The 14,260-nt window shown below is 42.3% G+C and overlaps 1 pseudogene; it reads right to left on the reverse strand.

Moving 5' to 3' along the window:
- Nucleotides 1-2,678: 2,678 nt before the first annotated feature.
- On the reverse strand, nucleotides 2,679-2,830 carry LOC147353212 (U2 spliceosomal RNA; annotated as a pseudogene).
- Between the last annotated feature and the right edge of the window lie 11,430 nt (nucleotides 2,831-14,260).

The following is a 14,260-nucleotide window of genomic DNA, read 5'->3' on the forward strand; positions in this document are numbered from 1 at the left end:
GCTTTACTAGCGTATGAGATGCAGTTGTGCAGTAGTTTGAGCATTCTTTGGCATTGCCTTTCTTTGGGATTGGAATGAAAACTGACCTTTTCCAGTCCTATCACCACTGCTGAGTTTTGCGGACATATTGAGTGCAGCACTTTCACAGCATCATCTTTCAGGATTTGAAAGAGCTCAACTGGAATTCCATCACCTCGACTAGTTTTGTTCATAGTGATGCTTCCTAAGGCCAGCTTGACTTCACATTCCAGGATGTCTGGCTCTAGGGGAGTGCTCACATCATCGTGATTATCTGGGTCGTGAAGATATTTTTTGTACAGTTCTTCTGTGTATCTTGCCACCTCTTCTTGATATCTTCTGCTTCTGTTAGGTCCATAGTCTTTCCCATTCTATTGTTTCCCTCTATTTCTTTGCACTGATCACTGAGGAAGGCTTTCTTATCTCTCCTTGCTATTTTTTGGAACTCTGCATTCAAATGGGTGTATCTTTTCTTTTTCCTTTGCCTTTCACTTTTCTTCTTTTCACAGCTATTTGTAAGGCCTCCTCAGACAGCCATTTTGCTTTTTTGCCTTTCTTTTTCTTGGGGATGGTTTTGATCCCTGTCTCCTGTAAAATGTCACAAACCACCATCCATAGTTCATCAGGCACTCTGTCTATCAGATCTAGCCCCTTAAATCTATTTCTCACTTCTACTGTATAATGGTAAGCGATTTGATTTAGGTCATACCTGAATGTTCTGGTACTTTCTAAATATTGCACCATCACATGTTCTCTAAGCCCATGATCACTCTTCTAGATTCAGAGCTCTGTTGCCTGTGTCAATAGATGCCTGAGTTTCTCATCACTGAGTCCCAGGATGAAATTTTATTTTTACATATGGAAACAGCCATATCAGGTCAACTCACACAATAGTTATACTTCAGTTCATTTCAGTTGCTCAGTCGTGTCTAACTCTTTGCAGCCCCATGGACTGCAGCACACCAGGCTTCCCTGCCCATCACCAACTCCCAGAGCTTACTCAAACTCATGTCCATTGAGTTTGTGATGCCATCCAACCATTTCATCCTCTGTCATCCCCTTCTCCTCCTGCCTTCAATCTTTCCCAGCATCAGGGTCTTTTCAAATGAGTCAGTTCTTTATATCAGGCAGCCAAAGTATTGCAGCTTCAGCTTCAGCATCAGTACTTCCAATGAATATTCAGGACTGATCTCCTTTAGGATTGACTGGTTGGATATCCTTGCCGTCCAAGGAACTCTCAAGAGTCTTCTCCAACACTACAGTTCAAAAGCATCAATTTTTTGGTGCTTAGCTTTCTTTATGGTCCAACTCTTACATCCATACATGACTACTGGAAAAACCATAGCTTTGACTAGATGGAGCTTTGTTGGCAAAGTAATGCCTCTGCTTTTTAATATGTTGTCTAGGATCGTCATAGATTTTCTTCCAAGGAGCAAGCGTCTTTTAATTTTATGGCTGCAGACACCATTGCAGTGATTTTGGAGCCCCCAAAATAAAGTCTGTCACTGTTTTCATTGTTTCCCCATCTATTTGCCATGAAGTGATAGGACCAGATGCCATGATCTTTGTTTTTTGAATGTTGAGTTTTAAGCCAACTTTTTCACTCAACTCTTTCACTTTCATCAAGAGGCTCTTCAGTTCCTTTTCACCTTCTGCCATAACGGTGGTGTCATCTGCATATCTGAGGTTATTGATATTTCTCCCAACAATATTGATTCCAGCTTGTGCTTCATCCAGCCCAGCGTTTCTCATGATGTACTCTGCATATAAGTTAAATAAGCAGGGTGACAATATACAGCCTTGATGTACTCCTTTCCCAATTTGGAACCAGTCTGCTGTTCCATGTCCAGTTCTGTTGCTTCTTGACCTGCATACAGATTTCCCCAGAGGCAGGTCAGGTGGTCTGGTAGTCCTATCTCTTGAAGAATTTTCCACAGTTTGTTATGATCCACACAGTCAAAGGCTTTGGTGTAGTCAGTAAAGCAGAAGTAGATGTTTTTCTGGAACTCACTAGCTTTTTCTATCATCCAGTGGAAGTGGATGTTGGCAATTTGATTTCTGGTTCCTTTGCCTTTTCTAAATCCAGCTTGAACATCTTCAAGTTCTTGGTTCACATACTATTGAAGACTTGCTGGAGAATTTTGAGAGTTACTTTGCTGGCCTCTGAGATCAGTGCAATTGTGCGGTAGTTTGAACATTCTTTGGCTGTATTTAATAATATATAGTATTATTATATATTATATAATAAATATATGGTTATATTTATTATCTATAGTTAATGCATATGGTTAACATAAATATATGGTTATATTTATAATAGATATATGGTTATATTTATAATAGATATATGATTATATTTAATGAATATCAAAAAAGACAAATCAATTATTTCTCATCAGGCAGATAATACTTCTCACTCAGGAGTATTAGCATCACAGATACAGCCCATATTCATTCTTCTTCTATTTCAATACAATAACACTAGGAGACAAATGCCAATGATTCATCCCTTAAAACATAACAGGTAGGGGACTTCCCTGGTGGCCCAGTGGCTAAGACTCTGTAGTCCCAATACAGGGGACCTGGGTTTGAACCCTAGTCAAAGAACTAGATCCCATATGCCACAGCTAATAGTTTACACGTGGCAATTAAAAAAAATAAAACAGGTCCCGCATGCTGCAAGACTTCGAGTGTCACAACTAACACCCAGTACAGCCAAACAAATAAATTAATTAATAAAATTCACCTTGATGAGGTTTATTTTAAAAAAAGAAAGCTATACTTGATCTTAGCCAAAAGGCCAAGAAATGATGAATCTAGAGTCTATTATGAATCTAGAGTCTATTATACAGATGGAAGTAAGTCAGAAAGATAAAAACAAATATCATACATTAACACATATATATGGAATCTAGAAAGATGGTACTGATGAAGCTAGCTTCAGGACAGCAACAGCAATGCAGACATAGAGAACAGAGTTGTGAATACATTCGGGGAAGGAGACAGTGGGACTAATAGAGAAAGTAACATTGAAACATGCACACTACCATATGTAAAATAGATAGCCAGTGGGAATTTGCTGTATGACACAGGAGTGCTAAGCCAGTGCTCTGTGACTACCTAGAGCGATGGGTGGGAGGTGGGAGGAAGGTTCAAGAGGGAAGGAACATATGTATGTCTGTGGCTGATTCACAGTGATGTATGGCAGAAACCAACACAATCTTGCAAGGCAATTATCCTCAAATTAAAAATAGATACATTTTTTTAAAAAGCTAGGTAGAAATCCCTTTGTGCCCTCATTGCTCACTCATGGTGTTAGGTCATACTTCCATAGCAACTGCTGTTTCTCTTATCATTGCTTGATTCACACTTGTAATTACCTGCCCAAATTCTGTCTTTCCCTGTGATGTTAAGCTCTGACTTCGCAGGGATTGTGTCAGTGTGATTCACCATTCCATGCTTAGTTCCATAGTGCCTGGCACACAGCTAGCATTTCATAAATATCTATGGAATGAAAAAGTGAATGAATAAATAAAGCCAACTCATAGGACTGCTTTCAAGCACCCTGGAGAGAGATACTCCTCTCTGGAAAGACAGACTCTCACAAAGAAGGAAGTGTAAAAGATTTTGTGGGCCTCAAAATGATCTGCCTGCTGGCCTGCTGTGATTACCAAATTTTCTGCACAGATTCACCTCTCCGGATTCACACACATCATCCCCAAGTAGCTCCTGTTAAGTAGTTCTTACTTAAGTGGCATATTTAGGCCATATCAGAAGAGAAAGTAGTTGACAAGAATGAACTGAACATTCTGAGGTTACAGGAGCATATGGGATTTAGGCTTGGGAATAACTACTTCAATTAAAATGATTCTTTCCAAGTACAATTTGCAAAATGTAATTTTTATGTCTGACTCTCCCCGAAAATCTTTCACCTTTTTATGACATTTCCATAATTACTTTTGGAGAGAAAAGTTTCTTTTTCTAAAAGCTATGGGTTTCTGAAATATCAATGATTCCTTCCTCAGTCCCACAGTTCCTCAATTAAGATAAAGCAAAGGTTCAGTTTATACAGAAGCCTGGATGGGCCCATCGGTGGTTTATGAACCACATAAGGTATTAAAAAAAGGAAGGGACAAGAAAGAGGTTCCCAAGTATTGACTGCCCCTCAAAATGATCTCAGACGTTTTTGTATATTTCCAAGTCTCTTCTTTGTTGTTGTTATTGTTCAATTGCTAAGTCATGTCCGACTCTCTGTAACACCACGGACTGCAGCACACCAGGCTCCCCTGTTGTCCACTGTCTCTGGTAGTTTGCTCAAATTCATGTCCATTGAGAGAGTGATGCCATCCAACCATCTCACCCTCTGCCACCCCCTTCTCCTCCTGCCCTCAATCTTTCCCAGCATCAGGGTCTTTTCCAATGAGTCAACTCTTCGCATCAGGTGGCCAAAGTATTGGAGCTTCAGCATCAGTCCTTCCAATGAATATTCAGGGTTGATTTCCTTTAGGATTCTCCCTAGAGATTTCAAATCATAGGTCTGGGATGGAACTCAGGCATCTGCATCATAACAGCCCCCACATGATGTCATAGGTCAGACATTTAGAGTCCCACTAAACTCCTTTCAAGCTTTGACATTCTAAGCATCTCAGTCTTTTCATCAGCCAAGGAGCACCCTTCCCAGCAGCCCCTGCTTCATAAGGGGACCATCAAAGGGCAAGAGCTCTGCCCCTACAGTGTTCTGATTGGTGGTTCTCACCAGTGAGAACAGCAGCCATTGTTTACTGAGTCTCTACTTAGCCAGGCTCTCAACACATGGCAAGGGAGTGAAGGGCTTATCCAACATGACCTTAATTCCTGCAGCAACTCTCCCAAGTAGGTCTAATAGCCTCCCTTTCACAAATGAGGCAATCAAATGTTTCGGGAGGCTGAGAAGATTGTCAAAGATTCTTGATTTTGAAGTGATGGAAGTAGGATTGGAACTCAAAGCTGTCTAATTCTACAAGTAGGTTGAACCACTGCACTAGCCCATCTGTCATGACAAAGGTCAAAGGCTTCCCATGTAGACAGAGGGACTGGAGACAGGGCTTCACTGGTGGCTCAGAGGGTAAAGAATCTGTCTGCAATGCAAGAGACTCAGGTTCGACCCCTGAGTCGGGCAGATCCCCTGGAGAAGAGAATGGCTACTCACTCCAGTATTCTTGCCTAGAGAATTCCATTCCAGGACAGAAGAGCCTGTGGGCTACAATCCGTGTATATGTATATACCACATTTTCTTTATCCATTCATTTGCTGATGGACATTTAGGTTGCTTTCATGTCTTGGCTATTATAAATAGTACTTCAATGAACATTGGGGTGCATGTATCTTTTCGAATCAGAGTTTTCATCTTTTCCAGATACGCTCTAAGGATATACACTAGGTCATATGGTAACTTTATTTTTAGTTTTTTCAGGAACCTCCATACTGCTCTTCCAAGTAAACTTTCTAATGTACAATGGATTTCGATTTTTTCCCACTGTAAAAAGTCAGACATGACTGAGCACAGGAGACAAAGAGTGTGGCATTCCCCACTCATGTGCAAAGAGACTCTAATAGAGCCAGTTCTCTACAGCTTTGAAGAGGAGAGATAAAACAATAACAAACTCTGTAAAATTACATTCTGCCTGAATCTGCATGTTTGCCAAATTCTACAAGGCCAAGATCTACGGAAATATTTTGTTTAACTGTCAAAGAGGTAGGTAAAGAACAAACAAGAATAAAATGATTTGCTCAACACTCAGTGCTATAATGAACTTACAAACGCTGTGCAGGCTATACATGTAAATATCTACTGCCAAGGCTTTGGGCAAGCATGTAGCTGACGTTTTCATTCTGGATTCTTAAATAAATACTCCATAATTATTATTTATATATTATTTAAATGTAAATAATTTCATATGGTTAGCGTTTTAAGAGATTGAGGTATTTGTGAAATATCTACCCATTTCTTAAAAACTGCCATATTAAGAGAGGCCAGATGCATGCATAAATCAGCCAACAATGATGGGACACTAAGAGATAAATGTCTATGGGTCACCTCAAGTTACCAACAGGGAAATTCTATCAATCTAATGGACTTGATAAAGGACAGAAATGGTATGGACCTAACAGAAGCAGAAAATATTAAGAAGAGGTGGCAAGAATACACAGAAGAACTGTACAAAAAAGATCTTCATGACACAGGTAATCACGATGGTGTGATCACTCACCTAGAGCCAGACAGCCTGGAATGTGAAGTCAAGTGGGCCTTAGGAAGCATCACTATCAACAAAGCTAGTGGAGGTGATGGCATTCCAGTTGAGCTATTTCAAATCCTGAAAGATGATGCTGTGAAAGTGCTGCACTCAATATGCCAGCAAATTTGGAAAACTCAGCAGTGGCCACAGGACTGGAAAAGGTCAGTTTTCATTCCAATCCCAAAGAAAGGCAATGCCAAAGAATGATCAAACTACTGCACAATTGCACTCATCTCACATGCTAGTAAAGTAATGCTCAAAATTCTCCAAGCCAGGCTTCAGCATTATGTGAAGCGTGAACTTCCTGATGTTCAAGCTGGTTTTAGAAAAGGCAGAGGAACCAGAGATCAAATTGCCAACATCCGCTGGATCATGGAAAAAGCAAGAGACTTCCAGAAAAACATCTATTTCTGCTTTATTGACTATGCCAAAGCCTTTGACTGTGTAGATCACAATAAACTGTGGAAAATTCTGAAAGAGATGGGAATAACAGACCACCTGACCTGCCTCTTGAGAAACCTGTATGCAGATCAAGAAACAACAGTTAGAACTGGACATGGAACAACAGACTGGTTCCAAATAGGAAAGGGAGTATGTCAAGGCTGTATATTATCACCCTGCTTATTTAACTTATATGCAGAGTACATCATGAGAAACGCTGGGCTGGATGAAGCACAAGGTGGAATCAAGATTGCCGGGAGAAATATCAATCACCTCAGATATGCAGATGACACCACCCTTATGGCAGAAAGTGAAGAGGAACTCAAAAGCCTCTTGATGAAAGTGAAAGTGGAGAGTGAAAAAGTTGGCTTAAAGCTCTACATTCAGAAAATGAAGATCATGGCATCTGGTCCCATCACTTCATGGGAAATAGATGGGGAAACAGTGGAAACAGTGTCAGACTTTATTTTGGGGGGCTCCAAAATTGCTGCAGATGGTGACTGCAGTCATTAAACTAAAAGACGCTTACTCCTTGGAAGGAAAGTTATGACCAACCTAGATAGCATATAGAAAAGAAGAGACATTACTTTGCCAGCAAAGGTCCGTCTAGTCAAGGCTATGGTTTTTCCTGTGGTCATGTATGGATGTGAGAGTTGGACTGTGAAGAAGGCTGAGCACCGAAGAATTGATGCTTCTGAACTGTGGTGTTAGAGAAGACTCTTGAGAGTCCCTTGGACTGCAAGGAGATCCAACCAGTCCATTCTGAAGGAGATCAGCCCTGGGATTTCTTTGGAAGGAATGATGCTAAAGCTGAAACTCCAGTACTTTGGCCACCTCATTCGAAGAGCTGACTCATTGGAAAAGACTCTGATGCTGGGAGGGATTGGGGACAGGAGGAGAAGGGGACAACAGAGGATGAGATGGCTGGATGGCATCACCGACTCGATGGACGTGAGTCTGAGTGAACTCTGGGAGTTGGTGATGGACAGGGAGGCCTGGCGTGCTACGATTCATGGGCTCGCGAAGAGTCAGACACGACTGAGCGCCTGAACTGAACTGAACTGAACCATGGTACATCCAGATCATGTTATTCATGCTAAAGAGAAACTGATCTACTCCTATGTCCACTGTGCCTTATTCTCACTGGACCCTCCTCTAATAGGCCAAGCTCCTTCCTGCCTGGGGGCCTTTGCCCATGCTATTCCCTGCAGCTGGAACGATCTCCCTAGAGAATTCTGCAGGTTTGCCTAATCTACCTTTCAGATGTCTGCTCAAATCATTCTTCTGATGACTCCACCGACTCCAGCTTAGTAGGTCCCTCTGTTACATACCCTCTAAGCCCCTGGACCTGTCTCTTAGTAGCCCTTATCACAATTGAAAGAGTAACTTCTGTAATTAGTTCATGTCTGTCTCCTCTACAAAACTCTAAGCTCCCTGAGAGCAGAACCGATTGTGTATCTATCAAGACCAGCTATATATTCTTAAAAGCCAGGCAAAATGAAAACATTGGCCTTTTTGTTTCAAAATTACTAAAAATTTCAAGACAGCATCAATAGAACATTAAACCAAGCATGGGACCTTATAAGCATATAGCCTTGGGCAATGGAATAAGTCTCACACCCATAAAACTGGCTCTGGTCTTTAGGTTTCCCACTGCATACATGCTCCATAGCAGGTGTCCAACAAATATTTGTGTGTCTAGAAGTAGATAAAGTGCAGAAATTCTCTGACATTCTCTTCTTCCTTGGTCCATCTATCTCCCATCCCTTCAAGTCAAGAAACACGATTCCTGCTACAGTCACTCCTTTGCAACCAGCTTTGCACAGCTTCTTTTAAAGGTTAGAAACTTTCCCAGCAGTCTCATCTGGAGCCCCTAAGATTGAGATTTCTCAGAAGCTGCAGCTGAGAAATGTATTTTTATGTTTCCTTAAAGGAGGCTCCAGTGCATCCTTCAGTGAACTGTTCTTGAAGAGGAGGGAAAAATCAATGCTTTCAGATAGCATTACGTTGCCCTGAATAATCCTGAAGCTGCCCATGACTTACTGGAGAGGGTATAATTGAAGTGAGGATAAACTGCACACCATTTCAAAGTCTACTAAATTGAAACCGTTCTTTTTGTTGACACATGCTTGGGAAGCTGTAGATAATGTGATTTAAAATAAATACACTGGCCCAGTATACTTATATAATTGAAATAAATATGGGATCACCCATAGAGTCCACAGGCAGTTGGGTATATTAACCCCTTGTGTACTGGGTGAGAAGCCACCTGCATGAGCAGGAAGACGTGGCCCTGAGTATGAAGAGGGCACGCAGTCTCAGATGAGATGGACACTTTCAAATGTTGAGTTTTCAGAGCTTTTCTGTAGAAAAAGCCTGCCAGATAATGAATCCTTTCTTGATTCTCCCACCATGCAATTCTGTTGAGTCAATATTAAGGACTCCTGAAGTCCAAGGGCTACAGTTGCAGTAGATTTTAAAAAGAAAGAGAGAGAGAGAGAGCAAAGAATTCGTTTTCCTTCCTCTGATGGCTCCCAGGGAACAATAAAGAGCAAAACTCCAAAACTGCACTAAAATGGTTTCACCATGGCTCTTTTGAGCAATCTGAATGTGCAATTTCTTAGTCAGAATGTACCTGAACACCCAAAGGGGTATGTATCTAGCAGCTAAGTTTCCATCAGAGACACAGAGCCACCATGAGAGAAAAGACAGATTTGTTATAGGATTTAGGCCATCAGTGATCCAGGAGCCAGTTAGTCATTGGTGAAGGTCTGTGCCCTGTGTCTAGTCCTGAAGTTAGCAGGGTTAGACATTGCAAAAGGAAGATAATCATGACATGAGGGTGAACAAGGCCAAAACGGACCAGAAGAACATTCTGGAATCACAAGGAGTCATGGGAATAGGTGTCTAGCTCTCATGGGCACCCACATTGGTCTCTCACCACTTCCAAGCCTACTAGCATCATTGATATAGGTGACCTGCTGGAGAGCCCTACACGAGCCTGATGGAGAATTCAGAGAAGCTGAGAGAGGAGCTGCCAGGAGCAGGAGGAGGCATTGCTCCCCATCCCCCCACCCCCGCCCTGTATGCTGGTCCGTGGCCACATTGTGATCATCGGACCAGAGACCTCCAATGTGAGCTGCAGCAGAATCTGAGCCTCCCACCACCCTCCATAGAAACAAGGTGGTGGCAGCATCTCCACCTTCCAAACCTTACCCGGGCTTCTCTCATAGCCAGTTCTGGATTAACCAGAACCACACAAGGAAAGGAATTTGGAAAAATTCAAGGAAAAGAGTTCTGGGAAATGTAGCTTTAACTTAGGTAATGTGATACAAATCCCTGGGGGACAACAATCAGCAGACCCAAACGCATGTCTGAGATCTTTTGAACAATCTTTGAATGTGTAACTTCCCAGTTAGAATGCACCCTAACCCCCCAAGGGAGTGCGACTGCAATTGGATACAGTTCTAGCTTTGGGTAAAACTGGGGTGTGCGTATAGCAGTGGTCTCAGCTGGGCATCATTTTTTCCCCAAGGGGTATTTGGTGACTCTGAACATATTTTTGGATGTCACAGCTAGGAGTGTGTTATGGGCATCTAGTAAATAGAGATCAGAGATGCCACTGAACATCCCACAATGCACAGTATAGTCACCCACAGCAAAGAAATGTGCAGACCAAAATCTCACAAGAGCTGGAGCCAACCAACAAGCCCAGATATGATCTCTTAGGGTCCTCGAAGCTTCCAAGAAAAGCAGCAAAAGATATTATATATCATTTTAAAACTCCATACTTCCAACTAGAAGTAAGAGCATCATACTGATAAAAGAAATGAGGTAGATCAATCTGTATTGATTACTATGTATCCGTATGGTTACTGATGTGAAAAAAGCAAATCATACAACAAATAAAATGCATGGTACAATGCCTTTTTGTCAATGGGAAACACACAGATTTCAATTTATTTTCTCCAAGAAACAAATCCTGAGAGGTTTCAAGTTCAAGTTGTTTATTTGGGAGAGGATCCCAGGAAACACAGGGAAGTGGGTGTATACAATGGAATACTACTCAGCCATAAAAAGAGAATGAAATTTTGTCATTTGCAGTAACATAGATGCACTTGGAGAGTATTGACTGAGGAAAAAGTCAGACGGAGAAAGACAAATAATATATGATATCACTTACACATGGAATACCTAAAAAACACAACAAACTAGTGAATATAACAAAAAAAAGAAGCAGACTCACAGATATGGAGAACAAACTAGTGATTACCAGTGGGGAGAGGGAAGAGGGAGGGGTAAGATAAATGTAGGGGATTGAGAGGAACCAACTACTATGTATAAAATAAGCTACAAGGATATGTTGTACAACAATATAATAAAATAAAATAAATAGAGTTAAGTCAAGAAAAAATGGGGACCAGGGAGGCCCCCTAAGCTGGGATGTTCAGGAAAGAAGGTAACATTTGAACTGAGACCTGGACAATCATGATCCTGCCATAGTCGCTATGGAAAGAGAGTTTCCAGCAGCGGGAAGAGTAAATGGAAAGACCCCAAGCCAGAAAACCAGGTTGGTTCATTGGGGGTGGGGCTGCATCTTAGCGATCAAGAGAGAGTGTGGTAAAAGACGCAGCTGGAGGGACTTCCCTGGCGGTCCGGTGGTTAAAACTCTGCACTTCCACTACAGGGGGCACAGATTCAATCCCTGGTCAGGGACATAAGATCCCCCATGCCACACAATGCAGCCAAAAAAAAAATGTGGCTGGAGAAGTAGGTGGGCACTAGTTGGCACAGAACCTTATTATGTGCTTCTACATTTCATGAGTTTGAGTTTCACTCCCATGAAAGTTACAAGTTAAGTTGCTCAGTCATATCCGACTCTTCGGGACCCATGGACTCCTAGCCCACCAGGCTCCTCCGTCCATGGGATTCTCCAAGCAAGAGTACTGGAGTGGGTTGCCATTTCCTTCTCCAGGGGATCTTCCTGACCCAGGGATTGAACCCACGTCTCCCGCGTTAGAGGCAGACGCTTTAACCTCTGAGCCACCAGGGTTTTAAAGCAGGAGATTGGGCTGACATGGGAGGATTATAAAGGGCTGACACAGGGAGGATTTAATTCAAATCCTCATAGGGAGATTGATTCAAATGAATTGATATTTTTACAAATCACTTCTAGAGACTATGTCAAAAATGAAGGTAGGAGGGTGGGAGTTGGTGGGGGGCAAGAGTGGAAGCAGGGAGACCCGTTACAGATGGAGGAAGGGAACTCTCTCAAGGTCAACCAGCAAGACAGGAGCACTGCTGAATGGGTTCATGTCCCTCCTTCTAGGCAACAGTGTCTTGCTCTAAGCAGAAAGAGCACACCACCAGGAGCCTTCATCTGCAGCAAATATCCAGCCTCTCCCTGGTGTCACACAGCATCTGGGCTGCCAACAAACACTCATTGTTGGATTTTTAAATGTTTCATTAAATGCATCAGAGAGAAAAAAAAAGACTCATTTTATTCGAAGCAGCATTTACAGTCACTTTACAGCTGGTGACTGCTAATTGTCATCTGTTAGGTTGGGCATCAGAATGTGTCATCAGAAAGTCTGTCCATCTGTCCTGGGCTGTATCAGCCTTCCTTATGCTTCCCGTCCACAACCTGCCTTCTTACCACTCTCTCCAGAGCCAGCTCCCATGTCTCTTGGTGCTCAAGCCAGTCCTGCCTGGGAGGAGAAGACAAATTCTTATTCATGCAGTTCCATTGGCTGGAGAAGTGGAAACAGCCATGTGAATGTAAATAAGAGTTTGAATATGTGCACCCAGTGTGAGTCAGTCTCCCATGACGGTGTCAGCCCAATGCCTCAAATCCTTTTCCTACGGAGGTTGTTAGGAAGAAATAGTTATATAAATAAAGAAATAGACACATAAACACTCACCCTCCCCAGCTTCATCATCATCCCTAAAGTGAGAATATTAAATATACAGGGGAAAAAATGGAGAAAGATATACATCAAAGTGTTAACAGTGTCTATCTCTGAGTGAGAAGATTTTTTTTCCTTCTTCTAGTTTGTGTTTGGTAACATTTCTATAGGAAATATGTGTCATTTGTGATAAGAAATAAAAACAATTTAAGATATTTTTAATGAAGATAAGAAGTAGCTTATAAGTAGATAAGAAGTCTTGCCTGCCCCAAAGGGCTGTGAAAGGAAGAAATGACAGATGAAATGACATCTGTGAATACACTTCGAGAACACTGAATCCCAGAAGAAGGTAAAGAATGGTCACTGTGCTTGTTAACCAGCATGAACATCTTAGCTGTTACCCAAGGAATGTCATCACTCACGTTGCTATTTCTTTCCCTATCTCTCCTCCTTTCTTTCTCCCCATCCTTCCTCCCTTTCTCTTTGCCAAGGACTCGGCCAAGAAAAACAGCATCCATGTTTGCTTCCAGGCAGGGAGAACTCCCAGTTAAAATCTCCAGTGGTAGCCGAGGTCTTTGGTTCTTCCCTATCCCTTGTCTGCATCCCTCATCTCTGAGAATTCTGCATCAGGACATGCATACATACACTTGGACTCTACACCAGTTTCTTCAAACCAAGAAACTCTCATCCCAAATATGCTCTTACACCACCCTCCCACATCCTTCCTTCATTTGTGGACTCACTGGGCAGTTTTTGAGAATTTTCTCCATGTCACACACTGTGCTAGGTGCTAAGGATCCCAAGGCGATGGGTGGTGTGTTTCCTGGCCTCATGGGACTGACGTTCTGGGAAAGGAGACTAGTACTGATCAGTCACATGTTGACTTAAGCTTATAAATAATAGAAAAATAAGGTATGGGTTACTACAAGAGGGTTTATCAGAGGATTAGGACCTAATCTTGGGGTCTATAAAGGCATCCTTGGAAAGAATGATGACTAAGCTGAGAAATGAAAGGTAAATAGGAATTAACAAATCAAGGGACAGGGAGAGAAGAATGTTCCAAACAGGTAAAACCGCCCAGGATGCAGGGTTTTTTTAAGTGATACTCATATAACCAAGAAGATGCCAGGATGCTTTGGCAGGGTTAGGAGAATGAAAAAGTGGACCCAGCGAGCAGAACTTAGAAGCCATGGAATGGTCTTGGTCTTAATCCAGCCACAGTGTGAGGCCATGGGAGGCTTAAAAGCAGGAAGATGACATGTTTAAGTGTGTGTGTGTGTGTGACCACTCTCACCTTGGTGTGAAGAAATGAATCTGAAAAATGGCATGTGGCAAACTGCCTGTTTTCTCCCAATCCTCCTTCCTTTCTTCCTGGGCACATGTTCACCCAGCTGGAGCCTCCATTTCCCAGCCTTCTTATCAGCCAGGTATGGCCAACTACGTGAGCATTAGCAGAGTAAACAACTTCTAGTCACTTAGTGAATGGCACCCCACTCCAGTACTTTTGCCTGGAAAATCCCTTGGACAGAGGAGCCTGGTAGGCTGCAGTCCATGGGGTCGCTAAGAGTCGGACACGACTGAGCGACTTCACTTTCACTTTTCACTTTCATGCATTGGAGA

This window comes from Bos grunniens, chromosome 18, assembly GCF_055505025.1.
Source record: "Bos grunniens cultivar Pamir isolate PY7600 chromosome 18, Bosgru_T2T1.0, whole genome shotgun sequence".
In the NCBI taxonomy this organism is placed as follows: Eukaryota; Metazoa; Chordata; class Mammalia; order Artiodactyla; family Bovidae; genus Bos; species Bos grunniens.